This window comes from Phasianus colchicus, chromosome 3 (assembly GCF_987193195.1).
Source record: "Phasianus colchicus chromosome 3, bPhaCol1.hap1.1, whole genome shotgun sequence".
In the NCBI taxonomy this organism is placed as follows: domain Eukaryota; kingdom Metazoa; phylum Chordata; class Aves; order Galliformes; family Phasianidae; genus Phasianus; species Phasianus colchicus.
This window is the reverse complement of record NC_143438.1, coordinates 42,526,615-42,545,160: the sequence shown is the minus strand read 5'-3', so window position 1 is coordinate 42,545,160 and position 18,546 is coordinate 42,526,615. Positions and strand designations below refer to the sequence as shown.

Sequence of the window (18,546 nt, the reverse complement as noted above, 5' to 3'; positions counted from 1 at the left end):
AGGTGACATTTTCTGGAGATTACAACATTTCCACTAAATTTCTGATATGCAACATGGAACTATTGGTACTATTCCTTTCCTTCCCTCCCATGTCAAAAGGAAACTCAGTACTCATGTACTGTAACATAGGATAATTAATATACATACACTAAAAGATATATGCACTTCCGAGATAACACATACACCTTCAGAAACAAAGCAATCATTTCTTTCATCAGAGCTAAGTTTAGGATGCTTTCCTCAAAACCAAAGCATTCCTTTCAACGATGTGATTGAGCACTTTGCAAGTAGTGATTTTTTTTTTTTTTTTAACATGAAAATATCCAGAAATGATCTGTTTCCCCACAGATTTGCGTATGATATGTGACTCTAGACCACTGGTAGACTTCATTTGCTGTTGTAATTTTTGAGGATGATCAGGAGAATGAAGAGATTGTCTGCAAACAAACATGAGACACAGTTGCTTACAACAACTCTTTTAAGAAACGTTAGAGAAGTAAAAAAAAAAAAAAAAAAAAAGTTGTATGAGTAAAAGTATAGAAAGATGTGCAAAATCAAAAGGCTGTAAGTTGCATCCAACTAATTTTAGCCAAAGAAAGCACTGGTAGACTGAAACCATCTTATTGCAGAAATAATGGGAAGAAAATATCCTGCCCCTAGTCCAAATTTCAGATGTCCTTTGCACCTGTGAAATCTTTCTTTGTAACTGCAAGAATATGGACACCAGAAAAATATTCTCTTTTGCATTTTGCTAGAACTCCTATATTTTTATCATTTTATTTCTGTTCACAAACACATCTCCAGTGTACAAATCATGACATATATTAATATATATATGAATATTAATTCAGTGTTTTCTAGCTGCAAAACCTTTTAAAACCACATATTACCAGAACACTGACTCTCAATTTCCCAGGAATTACAACTTAAACTATTTTATGTCATGTATAGCTGATAACATCTGTTACCGGAACAGTTTCTCCAAGCTGTATAACATTGTGGAGTAGTATGGCTTTTCACATTCTATTGGGATATTTTTATTTAGATACCTGAAATTTTCTGTTGGCATGCATATCTTGCAAGTTTTTCTAGCAGTTGAAACCAACCTATTTTTGGGCTGCCGTGTTCTCACTTAGCTCTCCTTCACTAATCCAAATATTCCTGCACTCATTCTTGTAGAGTAACACTCTTGCATGTCTGTATGGGAACTGCTAAATCACTGCCAGAACCTCTGATTGACCACCTGAGGCGAGCAATGAATCAGCCCTGGGAGCACAGGTGAAGGCAATTCACCTATGCTGCTGGAAGGGGTGGAGCCTGGCTGCATCTCTCCTAGACCCATTTAAGAGCTGACTGCCAGTAGGAAAGCATCTCTTCTGGAGATCTGTAAGAGATTATTCTTTTACATCATTGTCTCAAAGCTTGCTGAGGACACAGATGAACAAGTTCAGGCAAGTCCTGGGCAGAGGTTGAGAAATCCTTTGTCTGGAGATCTTTGGTGGATAAGTCCTGGGCAGGGGCTGTGAAATCCTTTGTCTGAGGGGCACAGATGGACAAGGCCAGGGGCAATGAGAGAGAGATAAACTGCAGCTTAGTGGCTGTGAAGCAGTCTTTTGTGTGGGCTATCTCGAGGAAGATGGCCATCTCAGGAGGTACTCACATGACTCCTGCTCAAGCACCCAGGGATGTCAGGTAGGCAGCAAGAGAAGAAGGATAAAATGGGGACCTACAGTTGTGAACAACGAGAGGTTTTCTCGCAACAGATTCCTCATCAAGAAGAAGAGGTTTCAGCCACGAGGAAGCCTCGCAACCTGCACTCTCTCCCTCCTGGACTTTCTCTGTGCTCTACCATGATGCTGAAGAAGAACAAAGGTGTCTGCCATCAGATTCCTCACTACGGAATGCCTGCGTACTGACGGACTCTCCTGGGCTCGCTACCTGAGTCCTGCTGCTTTCCCCTCTCGGATTGGCTCTGCGACTGCCTCCTGCTACCTGCTTGCTGCCCAAGGCCAGCCATGCTGCTGCTTCCCCCCCGGTGCTTCTGCCTCAGACCTTCGAAGCGACATGTAACGAGACCGCTGCTGGATCCTGGTGGTGACTATCCCTGCTTTACGGCATTCTTGCTTCTTTCCTATCTTTTCTATTGCCCTCCTTCCCTTCCCCGTCTCCCTAATTAGGATTTATAATAAACTGGTTGGACTAACATATGAACCGTTGTTTCTTAATCTCACACCGGGTATACAGATATTAAAAGAACCTCCTCTCCCTCCTATTAATTGGAGCGAGGCATTTTATTTTTGCGTAGTTGGACAGGATACCCGCTGTGAGTGTGTGGTCCTTCCAGATATAGTTTGAAACTTTTCTGTGTGCACCTCCTGGAGTTGCAAGGAGAGAGATTTCTTGAAAATTTAGACGTGAGACCTTCTCCAAGAAGACCGCTCCATATTCCGAATCTTGCTGTTTGCTTGTACCTTTCGGGGACGTATTTTGACTATTTGCATATTGTTTAACACGTGTGTGCCTCCTCGAGAAGACCTCTCTGTAGTTATCTTGTAATTAAACTACGAAATTTGAACCTTTTTTGTATGAGCCTCTTAGGGAAGCGAGGAAGTGATATTTTGTGACTTAAACGTGTGTACCTCTCCAAGAAGTTTTTATTTGCTTTACTGAAACCTAGAAAGTGTTGCTTTAGCTTCTTCGTATCTTTGTGCTTCCCCCAAAGAAAGGGAGGAGTGGTTTGAGTTGTGTGTGCTTCCTGGAGCTCCAAGGAGTGAAACTGTAACTTAGGTGTGGTGTTTACAATTTTTTTTTTTTCCTTACATTGAAACCTAATAGGTGTTGGTTTAGCCTCTTGTCTTTGTGTGCTCCCCTCAACAAAAGGGAGGCGTGATTGGAGCATTTGCGTTTGTTTAGGTGTAGTGTAGCTCCCTGGGAGGAGCGGTAAGGATTAAGTGAGCTTTTGAACACGTGTACCTCCTCCTTAGTGTAGATCTTCCATTGTATTAAGAAATGAGTGACAGTATTGCCTGTATGAAAAGTGAAGATGTGTTATTTGACCTTCTAGAAAAGCATGGTGCTCGTCCCTCTTTATCAGGGGTGGACTGGGCAAGCCAAAGTTGGCATAATTTGCAGTGTTTCAGACCGCATTAGTGTTTTACAGAATGAGGCTCGTACGCGAGCTGGAAAAGGAAACTCGTTTATTTGTGCCGTACTCGGGGCTGCTTTAAAAGCTGCTGTGGAGTTCCGAAATGAAAAGCATTCGGCAGAACTCCAAACCATACAAGCACTGCAGGAATTAGTAAAAACTCTGTAGAATCAAGTAGTTAATCTCGAAGAACAATTAGAGAGAAACGTAGTTCGGCTTTGTTGCAGATGGCTTTCAAGGAACTGTTAACATGTAAGGGTACTAGCCATACTGTCACCCATAGTTTGCCTCAAGAAAAAAACATTTCCTCGGGAGAAACTACAAGAAATAAAGGAAAGACTAGACAAATTAGAAACCCCAATAGCCCCATTGCATCCTTTGATAAAAACCGAATATACTTTTGATAACGGCGAGGATCTAGATCCTCAAATGAATGTTAAGGAAATTCCGTTCTCAGCCACCGAGCTAGCAAAATTGAAAAAGGACTTTAGCCGCTCTCCAAAGGAATCAGAAACAGAATATGTATGGAGGGTTAGTCTCACTGGTGGCGATCAGATTCGATTGACAGAAAAGGAAGCAGAAGGTTATTGGGGACCAGGAGTATTTCTAACTACCGGTAACAATCGTGCTCCCTGGTCATTAACACAAAGGGCTGCCTATTGGGCAGGTGATCTCAACCCTTTAGACAGGGGAGACCCTCTTGCCATTACTGGAACAACTGACCAATTAGTAGAGAGCGTTCAAAAGGCTGCTTGTTTCCAACTGATGTATGATAGAAAGCTGCAGCCACATCATGAATCACCCATGATGATGCCCGTTGATCCTGAGAGGATGACCCCTTTAAGTAAAGGGCTTCCGGAATCACTGAAACCCATAGACACAGCTTGTATCCTTGCTTGAAATTGTATGCCTCAGGGAGAAAGAACCCGGACAGTGTTAGAGGAAACTGTAACCCCCAACCATCTGCAGTCAGGATGCGAAGTATGGAGGTGGGGGGAGATAGCCCAAGAGTTAATTAACTATGGGAGAAAATATGGGCCGGTGGTTTCTTCTTCCTCTAGTAAATTTGAACCAAGAGAAGTAAGGCTTGCAGTGGTCAGCCTTGCTCCCAGGCCTCCTAGCCCAAAGCTCAGTGAGTCTGGAAGGATCTCAATGCCAGTAAAAACTGGTAGGTGGAACATTGATCATAAACGTCATTGTCTCTGGACACTGGGCTGGTTAAAGGCTGTTCCATGAGATCTGATGAATGGATTACCCACAGTCAGGTTAGAGAAATTAGTTAAGTAGTGGCCAGAACAAAAGCTCGAGAATCTTGAGGAAAGCAAAACGCCAGGTCCTAGGGCCTCTCTCAGGGAACCTGAATGGCTGTCCAAGCCAGAAACCTGATGTCTTCGCCCCTCCCAAGTGAACGGGGTGGGGGCGGTGAAGGGTGGATGCATTAGAAAGCTCACAGCAAAGGGAAACACTTATCTCCCGGGCCAGCCTGTATGGATTGGCTCAGCTAACCCGAGGCCAGTTTTCCTAACCCTTAACAAATATCCTTGGAAGGCTAAGAACACTCCCAAAAAGGAATATAAAATTAACACTTCTAATTGCTGGATTAACAATTTTAATTAACAATTGCTGGATTGATCCCTCATTTTTTAACCATATTAACAAAGCCCCCAAAAAGGGCAAGTCGTTGTCTTGTTTTTATTTTACAGAACACTCCTGTGGATCTTGACTGAACACAGAAAGGATTCTAATAATTTGTGTAATTTGTGACAGAAATATTGAAAATTCAAGCATGCTAGAATGCTGAATATACCTTTGATTACATTTTGTGTTTTTGTTGCAAAAGTACTGTATTTTGTGTTGTGGGTGGTAATGTTGTATTTCTATTTGTAATATTTATTTGTTATTGGTTATTGTTAAATGTATGGTTATTGTCAAGTGTATGGTCGTCTCTTTTCACTTTCTACGTTTTCATTATGTAATATTCATGTCACCAGTCCTGTAGAGTCACGGCATGGTGTCTGTGGCAAGTTGATATTGTGTACTGTTGCAACTTCTATGTTTTTTTCTTGTATGGTTCCATGTTTTGTATGATGTGTTGTATCAACTATGTACTCTGTAACCTCCTCTACTGATGGGGAAGTCAAGCAGGTCAGGGCAACATTTGTAAACAACACTGAATCTGTTGTAATGATTGTATGAAACTTTTGATTCCCTGCCCCTCTCCCTCCCCCCCTTCTTTCCCCTATGCTTGCTATCTTTTTCTCACCATCATGGATCATCTGTGTCCCATTTTAAAGCAACCTTTGAGTCATGGGGTTGTGTAAGAGATTATTCTTTTACATCATTGTCTCAAGGCTTGCTGAGGACACAGATGAACAAGTTCAGGCAAGTCCTGGGCAGAGGCTGAGAAATCCTTTGTCTGGAGAACTTTGGTGGATAAGTCCTGGGCAAGGGCTGTGAAATCCTTTGCCTGAGGGGGCACAGATGGACAAGGCCAGGGGCAATGAGAGAGAGATAAGCTGCAGCTTAGTGGCTGTGAAGCAGTCTTTTGTGTGGGCTATCTCGAGGAAGATGGCCATCTCAGGAGGTACTCACATGACTCCTGCTCAAGCACCCAGGGATGTCAGGTAGGCAGCAAGAGAAGAAGGATAAAATGGGGACCTACAGTTGTGAACAACGAGAGGTTTTCTCGCAACAGATTCCTCATCAAGAAGAAGAGGTTTCTGCCATGAAGAAGCCTTGCAACCTGCACTCTCTCCCTCCTGGACTTTCTCTGTGCTCTACCATGATGCTGAAGAAGAACAAAGGTGTCTGCCATCAGATTCCTCACTATGGAATGCCTGCATGCTGACGGACTCTCCTGGCCCTGCTACCTGAGTCCTGCTTTCCCCTCTCGGATTGGCTCTGCGACTGCCTCCTGCTACCTGCTTGCTGCCCAACACCGGCCACGCTGCGGCTGCTCTCCCCCCCGCTGCTTCTGCCTCGGACCTTCGAAGCAGTGTGCAGCGGGACCACTGCTGGATCCTGGTGGTGACTATCCCTGCTTTATGGCGTTCTTGCTTCTTTCCTATCTTTTCTATCGCCCTCCTTCCCTTCCCCGTCTCCCTAATTAGGATTTATAATAAACTGGTTGGACTAACATATGAACCGTTGTTTCTTAATCTCACACCGGGTATACAGATATTAAAAGAACCTCACCTCCCTCCTATAAATTGGTGTGAGATGAGATCCACTCCACTGGCATTTCCTAAGTGAGCCTAGGCTATAGGTGAGTGTTCCTATCTTTTCTGTTTTCAACTACACAGCCAAGATCTCTGCTATACCATAGCATCTGTATATTCATTGATTGTACACTTTTTTGATAGTGCCAGTGTTGAGTTCTCTGAATGAGCTCACTAAAGCTTTGTGGGAAGTTGAAAAGATAAGGTGGCAATGTTCAGCCAGCATCCAGGAATAAAGGGCAGAACTGGATTCAATTGTCACCCAACTGCAGATATTCAGAAATTCTATAGCCAAACTCTCACAAATAATCTTGATGGGTTCAGGTAGGCATTTGTGCACTGAAAACTAGAACTGTAGGTGTTCTGATTGGAAATTAATGTCAATTTTTGCACACTCCCTTCAAACCAAAACCTGAACTTAGCAAACACACCTGAGATCTTGCTGTTACACTTCGGAACTTCTGAACATTTCTTATCACAAAATGAAGAAAGGCAGAATGCAAAGTACCCTAATGAAAATACAATTAAAAAAACTGACACCAATTCAAATATTTTGGGATCATTTATGAAGCTAGTTTTTAGTTTTGAATCTACAATCCCATGATTTGTTCCCAGTTTTCCATCTTCAGATGCTTTTTTCATTTATTGTATTTCCAGGTAATTAATTGAGAATTATGCCGAGTCCAATATGGGATCACCAAGGATGAAAGAACTCAAGATGCAGGAGTATTTGAATATTTAAAATAGTCTTCTTGGTCAAGAAAATAAAAAAAATGAATATACAAAGACCACCTTAAAATGATTTGTATGTAGTTGACATAAACAGTGCAATAATTATTTTATATCCTTCATATTAAAGCAGTGACAGTGCTTGTATAACAATACTAAGTCAAAAATTTAACCAAGAATGTCAGGGAAGCACTGAAAATGATGGGTCAGAGCTGCTTGTGTGCCTGGAGAGAGAGAGAGAGAGAGAGAATGTAAAAGGGAAAACTTTTTGGATTTAAAAAAAGAAATAAAAGTTGTGAAAGTACCTAATAAAAGAATCTAGTTCAGTAGGATATAGGGAGAGCAGAAAAATTTATTCAAGTGAGGAGGACATTGTCTCAGATCTTCAAATACAGGTTGGTTCAGGGCTGCAAAGACCTGTATGAATTGTGGAATGGTAAAAGTTAAATTCTAAATAGATTCACTGTATTACTACTCAGAAATGAAATGAGCCGCACTTCATAGGCAAATGTTTAGGCATTTCTATTTCCCCAGAAGCACATTGCAATTGTATTTTCTTTCTTCATTAAGGAAGTATTTGAAGTAAAAAAAAAAAAAATATGATTACATTTGCAAAATAATGAGAAAGATAAAACCATTTCAAATTGAGAAAGTATATTTGTTACAAAGAATTCTGTAGAAATAGGGCCTTCATATATTCTAGCACTTTTGCAAGCATAGTATTCTTGCTTATACTTATATCATTATGCTTATATCATAATGCTTATCATTATTCCACACATTTGATTTATTTTCATTCAAAGTAGTTACTTGGAAATGATAGCAAGGCAGCTGCACTATTGAAAACCCTAGATGGATTAAAAAAAAAAAATCACTCACTTGACAGTGTACTTTTTACAATAGGCTGTAGTGGGTACCTAGATGTGAACAGCCAACCTGAAACATTTAGAAAAAGTATAAAATACTTTGTTAATGCTTCTTGGTTCATGCAGGAACATTTTCTATTATTGAGCTTTTAACAAAAAGGATATTCAGGGTAAAGGAAGAAAGTATTAAAGAACAGTAAAAAAGAGACCATTGTTAAGAAGTGGAATTGAAGATAATGATACAACGTATTTAAGACCTTGTGTCTTTGGCTTTTGTGTGCATGCTTGGAAATATTGAAAGCATCTCTTCAATTGAGGAGCTGCCACGCATGCATGAGAATTCTAACTCATCTTCTATTGGCATCATCCTTAGTTCCTTTAACAAAAGAGGAATCTCCAAAGTAACTGTTCAGTAGGTCTGGGGGTTGGTTTAGGAGAAAAAGAAATATAGAACTTTGAAAACAGTGTTTAACCACACAAAGACAAAAACAAATTCCTATGTGCCTATTTCTCTGTGTCCTTCAATGGCAACAAGAAAGATCTTCAGCTTTCATTCAAGGACCACCACAGATAAGATCACTTTTCAGTTAGAGACATCTTTGCTGGTATGAAGATGTATATCCAATCCCTTTTAAAGAGGTGTTTCCTTTTACAATTTTTCTTCTTTAGGAGTAAGCAATATCACTTATGGAAGTAAATGTAGAACAGGAGAATTTGGTTGCTCCTCCCTCTTCCCCCAAAGGAGACAGAAATAGTAACAACTTTGCACAGAAACTAAATATTACATTGCTTTTTTGGGGGTCTGGTGCAGTAGATCTCTACACCACTGAAAGCAGAAAAAACCCACTACAGTCCAAAATACCACAGTGATCCCTTTAGCCATCACCAATTCTTCCAGCACTGGAAGAACATTGCCACAGATGATGCTGCCTCCCTCCACCACTGAGGATCTGCCCCCTATGAACATCACTAGAAAAAATGGTCAGGGCTAAGAGTAAAGTATCTGCATTGCAATGACTTCACACTTTATTTCTTGCTCTTGTTTCTGGTTTGCAGAAAGCTGAGTGAATTTGCTCAAGCAGTGTTTTGAAAAAATAGAACTGTAAGGCTCTGATTCTACAAGTGCCTGCACTTGTGTCAACCTTAAGAGCCACTGATGTCACACATGGTGCCTACTGAGAAGCACAGTCTCAGGATTTTATCAGAGGTTTTGATGATACTTGCTAAGCCTGCATGGAATCCTGCTGACCAATTTCAGTGTTTAAAAAGAGGGGGGAAGTTTACAATATAGATATATACATATATATTTAACTGTCTTCACCCAGCAGCTGTGTTCCTGTCATGAAACACAGTAAATGAATTGAAATATATATTAAACAAATTATAGTGATAAAGGTGCAGTTTACCAGCAGGAGCCTCAAATGAACATGTTTTTTTATATAATTTCTTCCTTTTTTCCTACTGGATGGTGCATTCATCCTGTTTTCTGTAGACTGAATGCAAAGGGGTGAGGAGTACTTCACTGCCAGAATACAACTTCTGTCTCTACTGGGTAAACCATAGCTCTTCTAGGATTCTCACATGCAGAGAACATTTCTTTTCTTTTTACTGGAGATGCTGTTACCATCCATTTAAAGTGCCTTCTATTACAGTGGGGAAAAAGAGCATGTTTTCTCTAGACATCTCTATCTGCAATGTTTATAAGTCTCTTCTGCTCAGGTCTCCTTGGGCTGCACAGGATTTGTATCCACCATACGTTGTGCAGTCTCATGAAAACATGAAGGTAGAAAATACCATTGGGAGCACTTCTAAGTTAGAGGAAATGAGCATGGAATAACTTACTGCAAAGGGCATGGAAAAGATAATATACTTGTGAAAACACAAAGACAGAAGTTGAGAACCAGAAAACATACATAATACCTGAGCAGGAAGCAGCCTCATTTAACCTTTAGCTGCACACCCCATTCACTAAGAAAGTGCAATGCTGAGTCCATAGGTTTTATTCACTTCTGGGTAGCTTGTCTACACCAAGCGTTGAGTTTCTCTTTCAATTGTACCATCACAAGGAAGGCAAAATAAATAGGATCTATCCACTCAAATTTTTATCAGTGAACTCCTATGTGAGAAGCAAACTTCACCAGAAGAATTCCCACCATTCCTCTTTAAAAACTGTTATTTCCACTAAAATGGCTGTTTTCAGGAATGCAGCTATGGACAGTGCTGTGCAGTGGTGACTTTCAGCTTAGTTCCCAGTGGTGGGAGCTTACCAGACCCTTTTCACTTGTTGTGTACACTCTCACCCTCTTACTTGCTCATACTGACTTTATCTTTGTACCTCCCAACCAGAATTAAAGCACAATGAGTCAGACAGCCTACTGCTTTCCTGCTGAGCTCCCTCACACCTCATCCATCACTGAACTTCCAATAAATATTTTGAGTTACTGCTTCTGATATGCTGAAATATTTACTTTCAGCAGAAAAGATCAGCAGTGCTTCTGCAGAACACTTGCACTGGTAGCTACCTCACTACAGCAATGTGTTCCTCGAACTCAGCCATACATTTATATATTTTGCCAATATTGACTAAATATCAACTGTTTTTTTTTTTTTTGTTGTTGTTGTTGTTTGCTTTTCTGGCCCTGGTTTCATCTGGATTAATACTTCATTTTAATCGATGCATCTTTAAGATACAGGGGAGGTGCGCAGTCAACCAGCAAATTAAACAGTGACAGGAACAGAAAGCAGCTATATTTGTATTCATTTGATAAGTGACTTTTTATCCCCAAAATAAACTTCCTTTAAAAAAATAAAAGATAGTACTGGCTTACTGAATTTCTTGCCTTTAATTGCTATTTTCTGTTGGTAAATATTTCATAGCTTATTGCTATCCCAGCAGTCATAATTTCATTAAGAATCCCTTCTAATAAAACAACTTCAAGCTGAAAAATCTGACAAGAGTGACCATATTTTTCCCTTTCTGCTGGCCTGACACAATAGATGAGAGGTGAGACATGGAGAGGCCAATGCCTCCTGGAGAGAGAATAAGACTAGAAACTAGAAGGGCTTCCAAGCATACAAGTAGAAAATCTTTTTCTTTGCTTTCTAAACAAGAAAAAAGAAATTCTTAGGATGAAAGTAGTTCTATTGTTCACAATGAAAGAAAACCGTATTTTTAAACTGTTATACTGCAGTTAGAATGACAGGATGATGGACTGAAACAATAAGTGGGCTAGACTGACATAGTGAGCAATATCATGCAGGCAGGGCTGCCATTCTGAACAGGAGGCATGGTAAAGTAGGTTCCCAGTTTGTTTCTACAGCTCTGAGACAGAGCACAATGGTCTACCACGAGAGGAGATGATTGGCTAAACAAGGCTGTTTATAAAAAAAATCTGAAAGCAAAAAGCCAATTAAATTTCATGTAAATAGAATACTTCAATCAGCAATGCAACGTGAATGAGGTATCTGTACAGCATTTGCTGGTGCAACCAAATAGGATATCAGCTTTCCAGGGTAACAGACCATGGGAATGCTCAGGTTGGAAGGACAGTCAGGAGGTCTCCAGTCCAAACCTGCTGATAGCTAGGAGGACAGTTTTGAGGCCAGACCTGGTTGCTGAGGGCTTTGTCCTGTCATTCATGCTCAGATGGGGACTCCACAGCCTTCCCAGACAACACAGGCTAGTTCCTGTTCTCATGATGAAAAAAGGTTTTCCTGATGTTTCATCTGAACCTCACTTATAAGATATTGTCTCCTTCCCTCAATGTGAACAGCCTTGCTCTATCAATAGAATGATCAGTAGAATGCCTCATAGGTACAATGGAGTTTGCTTGTGGGTCCACCTGAAGCTGCTCTTTCTCAGGGACAAAGCAGCCCAATTCCTCCCTGAAGAGACAAGTGCTCCAGCTTCTCTGCCCCTCTTTCATTTTGGTAATTCCTCAGCTCAGCTTCCTCTGAGGAATTCAAATACAGGGGCACATGCCCCAGTTTGGTATTACCTACAGTCGATGACAGCGTGATCCATTGCCTCCTCCAGGTCCTTAATAGAGATCCTAAGTAGTAGAGGGCCCAGCGCAGACCCCCACGCTGCTGCCTTTGTTACTAAGCATTACATATTAACCTCTATTTCCTGAAACCAGTTACCCAGCTGGATTTTAATCCACCTTGCTATCCACCAATCCTGACCACGATGTCTCAACTCATATACAGTTATGGGATACAGCATTAAAGCCTAAAGGTAAGATAAAAACAAATTTGCTGCTCTTCCCTTCACCCACATTTCCAATTACTTCCTCAGAGGAAGTCATCCATTTGAACATTCAGTGGCCCTTGGAAATAGCAAATTGCTTCTGATAAGTTTTTCATGATAAAATGCCCTTAGGAATATCAATGATTGTATGTAGGAAAAAGTCAACTCGTCCAACTGGCAATGGGGCCTCTGACTACAGATACTCAGGAAACAACCTTCATTAAGGAGACACTCACCCCGTGGAGGTGTAAATGACTCAGGGTCCACCTCTTCTGGTCATGTGAGAAGCACAAGTGAATTGCTTGCATCTGTGCTTCCTGGGCCAACCACCCCTTCACTAGGTGCTCAATCAGCAGTTCAGCTGTGACATAACAGTTCCCTTACAACAGATATCAATCTCTGCTGTGTATTCCCACTTAGCTGCTTCTCCTTCAACTCCTCTGAAATGCACTACAGAAGATTTCACTCCACAGTTTTGCTAGGGAACAAAGATAGGCTGAACAGCCTGTAGTTCTCTTGTCTCCTTACCAGCCCATCCAGCCTGTCAATAAAGATGCTCTTTGTTGACTTTGTTGAGTGGATCCTGCCCCTTCACAGCACTCCTCCATTTTCAGAGAGGATCTGTGATTCTAAAATTGAATTCACGAACATTAGCACCTTCTGGGCAAGCAGGTACTAAGCTGCAGATCTGCAGCTTCCCTCAAGATCTTGCTCTGATTTGAGGCCTCTGATGTGTTGGGGTAGTGGCATTTCAGGCTGTCACAATTATAGTAGTAGATCCTCCCTGCTTTCATCCATTTCCAGCCTCCTTTTCTCCATCAATTTGTGCACACTGCTGTGTCTGCTGCATTTGCCAGCAGAACTCTTGCAGTCCCATAAATTCAACTATATAATCCAACTATTAGGGATAGGTTATAATCAATAGTTCCCAGTTAAGTTTAATTTAACTTAAAGTCCAACAATTACGTCTCTCCGTTCCTGCTTTGGTCATATACTTTATTTTAGTTGATTAATTTTAAACTACTGCTTCAGTGCTTGGAAAAATGAATGACATTATTTCCACATTTCTGGCAGAAGAAAAATCCACTCAAAACGCAGCTATTGGCAACCAAAACATGTTCTGTGGTTTATCAAAAAATAGCAACTTCCATTTGTTGAAAATTATTTTTCAGGTACAATCTTAGCAGTTTGGATGAACAGACTGCTAAAAAGCACAAACTGAAGGCGATAAAAATATTCTTCCATTCACAAAGAGAAAGATTTATTACATAGTGAGTTTGCATAGGAACTTAAGTTTTCATCTTCTTGTGATGCTTAGGATGAGATCAGTCTTTGGAATATTCAGTTAGCAGCATCAGAAGAAAGGAAATAGTGAGGAAATGACTTGAAAACAGGAGATGAAGTAAGTGCTTTCCAATTACAAGGGAAAACTATAAGGAATATTATATGAAATTTTTCTATTCTACCTAGAAAGGTAGAATAGAATTATGACTTATGACTGAATTATGGCTTATGACTGTTCTCATACAAACTATTAATATCACTCTGCAAGAAAGAGTAGATAATAGAAAGATTCTTCTAGATGGACAAATCTGTTTCCTGAAAAAGTAAGGCATAGACAAACCAAATTCCTACTTCTCTTTCAAGCAATATCAATAATATCTTTTGGACAAAAAATTGTTTTCCAGCTTCCCAGGTGCTGCTTTTCTTAAGGTGTCTCATTTTGGTCTTAGAATATATACAAAAATACAGAGTAAAAAAGGAAATTAAAAATCTCCACAGGGCTGTACGATCAATAAGCATATAGAGCTTTAGGCTAAGAAGAATTATCACAATGGAAAGATAAAAAGTGAAAAATACTTACCAATATCATAGGGTTACAACATTCTCCCCAAGAAGTGATCTCCAGGAAGAGATCCTTCCTTGCTGGCAGTCAGCACTTAAATGGGTCTAGGAGAGGTGGAGCCAGGCTCCACCCCTTCCAGCAGCACAGGTGAACTACCTTCACCTGTGCTCCTGTGGCTGACTCATTGCTTGCCTCAGGTGGTCAATCAGAAGTTCAGGCTGTGATTCAGCAGTTCCCATACCAGGGTCAAGCAGTTTTCAATTCTAATCGTAATTCACTTTCCTCTGCAGTAATACTTGCTCTGAGATGTATGCCATGACTTACATTTTACTCCTTTTTAAAAAATCTGTCTATTTCTTTGCCAACCAGCCATTCACTAGCTTGTTCATCCTTTTCATTTTGAAAACATCATTTCTGTTAATCAAGCTGCACAGCTTAATATAATCGAATATAGTTGCCATTTAGCATGAGTACAGGTTATAGCCAAATAGAGAAAAATGACCATAAACTTTCATCTAGAAGAATCTGAGCAGAATCATGTGAAGGTTGAATGAAGTGAAACTCTTACCACTGGAAAGTAAAAATTCTGGAAGATGATGTTCAGAACAGGGTTGAACAGAGCTTCCTTCTGCTTGCTTCAAAAGAGCTTTCTGCTAGCTTCGTTTTTGACCGTAATGCCATATCTCACAGAATCACAGAATTGCCAGGGTTGGAAGGGACCTCAAGGATCATGAATCTCCAACCCCCCTGCCACACGCAGGGCCACCAACCATTCCACCTAATGCTAGACCAGGCTGCCCAGGGCCCCATCCAATCTGGCCTTGAACACCTCCAGGGACGGGGCATCCACAACCTCCCTGGGCAGCCTGTTCCAGTACCTCACCACTCTCTCTGTAAAGAATTTCCCCCTGACGTCCAACCTAAATCTCCCTTCCCTCAGCTTAAAACCATTTCCCCTTGTCCTGCTGTCACTCACCCTTTCAAAGAGTTGATTCCCCTCCTGTTTGTAGGCTCCCTTTAGGTACTGAAAGGCTGCAATGAGGTCACCCCGCAGCCTTCTTTTCTCCAGGTTGAACAAGCCCAGCTCGTTCAGCCTGTCTTCATAGGGGAGGTGCTCCAGTCCCCTGATCATCTTCGTGGCCCTCCTCTGGACCCTCTCCAACAGCTCCCTGTCTTTCTCATTACTGATTCTCTTCCCTTTCTTAGCAAGTACATTTTAGTGCTTGTTAAGTACAGTTTATAATTTGATAGGTACAGAACTTATACAGAATGAACATTTGTATATGTAGTACATGATTTTTTTTGGAGCTGTTTTGTATTGTTGTGCGGTGGCAGTGCTGGAAGCCTCAACTGATCTCCATTGGGACATATCTGTTACCAAATGCATTCTAAGTAATGATTCCTGTCTCAGAGAACCTCCTGTTTTCTGTTATACGTACTGTTAATACAGTTTACAATATTCCTCAGTGGTCTATAATAAAGCATGCAAATAAGATTTTAGTAGCATCTCATATCATGAACTCTTTGTGATTTCTGCTTTCCTGTAAGAAGGACTTGAACAAAATAAAATACCTAATTTATTGTAAAAATAAATACACCATAAAAAAGTATGAAAAATTAAAATATAATTTGAAAGAAACACACATAATATAAAAAATATTGTCATGGCAAAAGAGAACATATATATATATAATAGCATCTATATATATACATACATATATAATCCTCTATTCAAATATCACAATTCAGAACTCATAAACAGGAGTTGTATGATAGTGATTTTTTTCATGATACCACAAATTATATTATCAGACCTTTTTATTTATTTATTTATTTATTGAAGGAAGGAAGAATAGTAAGTGAAGTCTGTGTTGTAATGATGCTTACTGCCTCCCACTGTTCCAGATATGGTTAAAATCATTCAAAATTCCATACAGAATTTTAGATGAATGTATCTCAGATTGAGGCATTTATTGGAGTTTTCTGCTTCCTTCAAATACTTGAAATCACCATATACTTGTAAGTATATACATCCAAATCCTTGATCTAGACTGAACATAAAATACCTCTTACAGTGACTTTTTTTTTAGCCACATATCTCCAGTCAGAACTGGAGCAAGGTAGGTAGCCTACGATTTCTGAGCTTGATTACTGTCCATAGAAGCATTGTACGCCTACACTTTGGACAGTTATTCAGGCTTTCAGGCCTCCTGGGCATCTAGAAAGTTCAGAAGTGGCCATTGCAGATATATATGTCATCCAAGGAATGCAGTGTCATTTCAGCATGTATCTGTCTGGTAGTCATTTAATACTCTATTATTTAGTGACAAATGGTTAAAAGCAGAAATTTTAAATAGTATTATTTGAGTTTATCAACAGATCTTGCTGAAACTCTCCAAACTTATGTAGTGTGGTGAAATTAAATGTTTCCACAAACATCAGCTCTGTGTACAAGGAGTGCAAGGGCTTCTTTCTTTCTGGTACTACATGGCACTGGGGGACATTGATAGTGGCCATGGTATAATGGGCTGACGGCTGGACTAGGTGATCTTAGTGGTCTTTTGCAATCTTAAAAAATCTGTGATTCCATTCCATTCCATTCCATTCCATTTTTAACAGTAACATCCGTAACGCACATACCCTTGCTGAGATTGCAGTCTAAGCTCAGTTTATGCTCAATATGTAGCAAGGATTACAAAGATATGAAAAGTCATTAAAAAAAAAATGCTGAGAAGAACTTCAATCAATATAAAAGTGGACTAGAATAAGCTAAAACACTAGTGTTGGGTTTGCAGAACTTTTTATGTTTTTTTCTACCTCATAGCCTTTGCTCCCCTAAAGGGCTGCAGTTTGTTACCTGCTGACTCTTCATTTCAGATGAACTTTTTACCTATATGGCATTCACAGGATTTAAGCTAAAACAGCTGGGGCAACAGTCACCTCAACAGTAGACAAATATTAAAAAAACCTGAGGTCAAGACATAACCTGAGATTATGCTCTGTCAAGTCTGTGCAAAGCTACGGCCTTTTACTTGTATTTGCTATATCACAGATCTTATGCTCGGTAAATACCATTACCTTCTTAAGAGTGGAGAATAAAATGAGTTCAGCAAAAATAAAATGAGTTCAAAGCTAAATTATTTGAACTTTGGCAATGACTCTTTGTGAGCTACCAGGTAGGTAAGGCCAGTTAGTATAGAGATGAGAAATAGTGCTGAGATTATTTCAAGTCTGGAGAATAGATAAAAAGAAGGAAAAATATTTGGTGTTTCCTTAGTTACTCCATAGAAGATATCCAATGGGGTTTCTCTGAAAGTGAGGAAGAACCATATAGAAACTTATCAAATTCCTTGTCCTTGTTTTAATCACAGACTTTTAACAACTAGAGGTTTGTGCAATTCCAGAATGAATCAAAACTTAAAAGACAAACATAAAGTGCTAGAACAAATTTTGTCTTATAACAAAGATTAGATGAAGATGTTAGGAGCAAATAAGTGTTACATTCCATATTTCATGAAAATTCAAATACTACAGAATTTCTGGAAAAAAAAAAAGTACACACAGAACTCATCTTAGGCTTCTCACTAAAGAATGCAATGTATCCTATAAAACTGCATATATTACATATATTTCTCTTTGCTTCCTAATATTTGTACAACTCCAGAGTACATCAAACAGTGCTAAAAATCAGCATTAATGAGGAAACCAATTTTTTTTCATAGACACTAACTAAAAATCAGCTTCCACATTCAGGAAGGTTATTTCACAGTAGTTATTTTGTTTTCCTCTAAAAGTACGGCATAGTGCAAGAGGACGCATATGTCAGAGGTAGAATAGTGATTTTTGTAAATATGCACTATCTATATCTCAAACAGTGTAGTTAGAAGTCAGAGTTCACAAGAAGTCTAAGGCAAGTAAGTTTTTCATCATACTGAAATGCCATAGGTTTAGAACCCTTAATCCTCTTAGACACCTGAGCTGACAGCTTTTAGTCTCCCATGGAGAGAAGCAGATACTGCACTCAGACAACTATATATATCTTTTTTTTTTTTTCTTTTCTTTTTTTTTCTTTTTCCCCTGTTTGAAACAAGCAAGCATCTTGCTGGCATTTTTCCCCCCTCTTATCTCACTGTACATATTGCATTAAAAATTCAAGATTTTCCTCATCGCTTCAGTATCTTCTTGGTGTCAAGGCTTTTCACTTCTTGCTTTTGTTTACACATCTACCTTCATTTTCTCTCTCTCTTTTTATTTATTTATTTTTCCACAGACAGTATTTAGGCTGCACTCAAGTGGCAAAACTCTAAGTCAGTATCTTCCCTCTCACTAATGATAACCTGATGCTTCTTGTTACGCCAGTGAGAATGACATCTAATTTGTCAGGCAGATTCACCTTTTGAATCACTGTTTGTTTGCTGCTCATCAGCTTCAAATAGGGCCATGACACTACCACATGTCCTGTTTATCTTTGCCTTGATTTGAAGATCTTCATT

General features: G+C 39.8%; 1 long non-coding RNA gene and 1 pseudogene across 1 annotated transcript; one reads left to right on the top strand and one right to left on the bottom strand.

The window, feature by feature from the left end:
- The first annotated feature begins 3,030 nt into the window (after positions 1-3,030).
- LOC116226498 (uncharacterized) lies at positions 3,031-4,381 on the top strand (annotated as a pseudogene).
- Positions 4,382-6,981: 2,600 nt separating this feature from the next.
- On the bottom strand, positions 6,982-14,129 carry LOC116226521 (uncharacterized). Its single transcript, XR_004166335.2, has 4 exons — positions 14,072-14,129; positions 7,972-8,028; positions 7,398-7,509; positions 6,982-7,316 (listed from the first exon to the last, which is right to left on the bottom strand). It is a non-coding gene; the product is annotated as an uncharacterized LOC116226521 (long non-coding RNA).
- Between the last annotated feature and the right edge of the window lie 4,417 nt (positions 14,130-18,546).